The following is a 4,007-nucleotide window of genomic DNA, read 5'->3' as shown; positions in this document are numbered from 1 at the left end:
CAAAAAATGCGATTCTCTATCATTTTCTCAAATACTCTCAAACATAGGTTATAATTAGCATACAAACATACAACAATACCTAGCAAACATGATACTTACATGATACAAACATTTTACATACATGATACAAACATGATACAAACATGATACAAACATGATACAAACATGATACAAACATGATACAAACATGATACAAACATGATACAAACATGATACAAACATGATACAAACATGATACAAACATGATAAAAACATGATAAAAACATGATAAAAACATGATAAAAACATGATAAAAACATGATAAAAACATTAAAAAACATGATAAAAACATGATAACAAACATTAAACAAACATTATACAAACATTATACAAACATTATACAAACATTATACAAACATTCGCAGTCTCAGAAAATTGAGTACTACATGAATCTCTTCACAAACTCCTAGCTTAATTTTCTATATCAGCGCCATACTCCTAAAAATCAAACTATAGTGCGAGCTCGGTAATTCATGATATCTCGAAAATTATTGAACAGAATCGGAAAGACTTTTTATGACAGTGGTCCGTTGGAGGTCGGCAATAGTCCGTAAGAGGTCGGCAGTGGTCAGTCGAAGATCTCCTGTTGTCCAAGGTTTTAATGCAAATGCAAACATACATACATACATACGCATACATTCAAACAAACAAACTTACGTACGAACGCACGTACAGAAATAAAGCATTAATATTTTAATGTTTATTATTATGTGTATGTTTGTGTCTTACATTTTCATGTTGTCTGTGTGGTGTTCAGAGCGAAGAACGCAATCAACAATAGTGACCATCCTCTATATGTACAATGTACATTTATTTATAATATATATGTGTGTAGCGTTTTATAAAATACATACAAGTACTAATTAATTACCCCTATTACCTCTTAGACATGACCGTAGCTTTGCGTTATTCTGTTATTTGTAACCTTTGGTTCCAAACGAACTGCTTGGGTACGTCCGCCATTTTAAAGAACTTCGTTAAAGAAGGTGGAAGAGATATTTTGACGGCAAAGGAAGAGTTTTTTTGTTACCAAAATGGTTATTCATCTAAGAAGATACAAAAGGTCTATTTTTTGTAACTTTTTTTATTTATTTTATAACAATTTAACGTAACATAATGATAAAGTGTGGGCTCAGAGGGTTAGTCATCATAAAATAAATAAAATAAACAGTCGCTGAGGTTTGTCCGGTCGTCATAAAAAGAAGTTTAGAAACTAAGAAACAGGAAAGATCTAAGAATAGATATTTATTATTTTTATCTCTGATAAATTCATGTATATGTGTAAAAAAAATGAATGTTTGATAGTTTAATCTTTAATTGTAATTCTTTTTTACACACTCAAAAAATACTGAACTAATTACTAGTACTCTATGGGCAAAACTTTACATTAGTGCCTCAATGCAAACAAAAAATGGAGACAGTGATGTAAATGGAGGGTATTAAATACTAGGTGTAAAAGTAAATTTATGTTAACGCTAAATGGCTAAATAAATGAATTAGAGTGAATTTATATTTTATATTAATAACGCTAAATAAACAAACTGTTCTTTATGTTTAACTTTTTTTTATTAATTATTGTTTTAGATAAATATATAAGCTAAATTAGAATTTTTTATTTCAAAAACGTAATGTTAGGACATAACTTTTAAAAATTGAATATATGATAAAATTGTAAAACTCTTCTGAACGAAGTCTACTTGCTAAGCATGGCTTGAAAAAATATAATTTTAAACATTGTGGAAGCATATAATAAAATAAGGTCTTACCACCTAAACGCTTTTATTCAAATATTGTCAGTTAATTTTAGTGCCCACGTGTCACGATGCATGGAAGTATACATTAATGCCTACGTGGTGAATTGTGTTTTTAAATGCTTGCAAAAAATGCATGGAACTTTATTTCAATACCTACTAGTTAATGTACATGCTAAAATACTTTCAAATAACTGCATGGAAGTTTATTTTAATGCCTACCGTACGAAAGCATGCAACAATATGCATTTACTTTAATGCCTACAATGTATATAAACTTCTCCCTAAAAAAGAATACCGAAATTGCGGTTTTAAACCTACATAGTTATTAAATAATTGAGACAGTTAAAAATACGTTTTAATTATATATTTTTAAAACTTATTTTCAGTATTTCATTTCAAATCATCAATATTTTTATAAATCTAATAATAATTAACAGTACTAATATACATGTTAAAATACGTGCAAATAAAGGCATGGAAGTTTATTTTAATGCCTACACGTTAAGTTTCACATGTTAAAATTCATGCAAATAAATGCTTAAAGTTTATTTTAATGCCTCATGTTAAGTTTTATAAGTTAAAATTCATGCAAATATATGCTTAAAAGTTTATTTTAATGCCTCGTTAAGTTTTATATATTAAAATTTGTGCAAATAAATGCATGAAAGTTTATTTTAATGTCAACTGCACATAACCATGCAAGCATGTGAGTTCACTTTAATGCCTACAATGTAAAACTTTCTCTTTAAAAGCATACAAAAATTACGATTTTAACGCTACAAAGTTATTAAATAATTGGTGACTGTTAAAAAGATGTTTTATTTTACTATATTTACAAATTATTTTCAGTTTTTCACTTTAAATCATAAATAATTTTATAACTCTAATAATTAATAGTCTTAACATCAATTCACTTTTAGACATATTTACGCTTTAACCTACTCTCACTTCCACTTATTATCTCCAATTTCGTTTGTACTGAGGCGCTAATGTAAAGTTTTGCCCATGTATGTATAGTGTATACACACAGGTTTTTTTTTATAAGGGTATGGTTTTAATTTATAATACTTCAACCTTAAAAAGGGTCAGCTTGTTGGGGAAACAAATTTTTTGTAGGTTTTAGAGCTGGAATTTGTCTGAGATTTTTGGGTATGGCAAAGTACAAGGAAATGACTTCCATTAGAAACTAATAATACTTGGATAAATCAATCAATCAATTAGTCAATTAGTTTCTAAAGTGCCATTCCACAATGTTCAACAGTGCTCCTCGATGAATTTCACAAACAGTTAATCAGATGGGTCTTGAGATCTGCTTTTAAATATGGAAGTGATGAAGAAGTAATTAGAACAGAAGGTAGAGAATTCCAGAGAAAAGGATCAGAAATAGCAAACGCAGATTTAGCATAAGATAAAAATGTCTTTTAACAGGAAATAAGAAGAAGTGAGAACGAGAAGCTTAGCTTTCAAAACTGGGTTGTTTTTTGAGCAGGGAAGGTGGAATTTTTTTAAGTTGAGGTTGAAAAATTAAACTACCAATTTAGCATTTTATTAGCTGCAAATTTGATAGAATCATTGTTTTCTTGTATTGTAGATAACATTTACTAACATGTTTAAAATTTGCTTCACCCTCAAAAATGTTAGCTAAATGTGTGAGGAGGTGCAATTTTTACATAAAAATTGAACATCTCACAATTTTTTAAAGATATACAATTGCATTACATTGTTTTGAAAATGTCTTTATATGGATTTTTTTATTTTTACTTAATAACCATGATGATTTTTTCAGAATCAAATATACTAATGCAACAGGTTTTTTTACTCATTAAACTATTAAAACATTTTTAAATGCATAATATATTTCAATTTCAAGCTTGTTCAAATGTGGAAACTTCAACTAAATTGATCATTTATAATAAAAGTTTAAGCCAGTGTGAATGTTCTTCTTAAGAATTGTTAATATGTATACTTATTAAGGGGACTAAATAAATCATTTATATTTAAAACCAATGTCGTGATTTAGCTTATATACTTTTTTCTTATGCAACTTACTTTTATTATTCAGAAAAAAATTTATTGCTGAAAAATAAAGTAATATAAATGTAAATGCTAACAACAAAAAGTGTTAGAGTGAAATATTTATTGTTTTACTATCCATTTGTTTGCCCAGAAGCTGAAAGAATTGCAGCACAGCAAAGGATTGTTTAAAAATGAAAT

This window comes from Helobdella robusta (genome assembly GCF_000326865.2).
Source record: "Helobdella robusta unplaced genomic scaffold HELROscaffold_76, whole genome shotgun sequence".
Taxonomy (NCBI): domain Eukaryota; kingdom Metazoa; phylum Annelida; class Clitellata; order Rhynchobdellida; family Glossiphoniidae; genus Helobdella; species Helobdella robusta.
Note: the sequence above shows the minus strand (reverse complement) of the source record.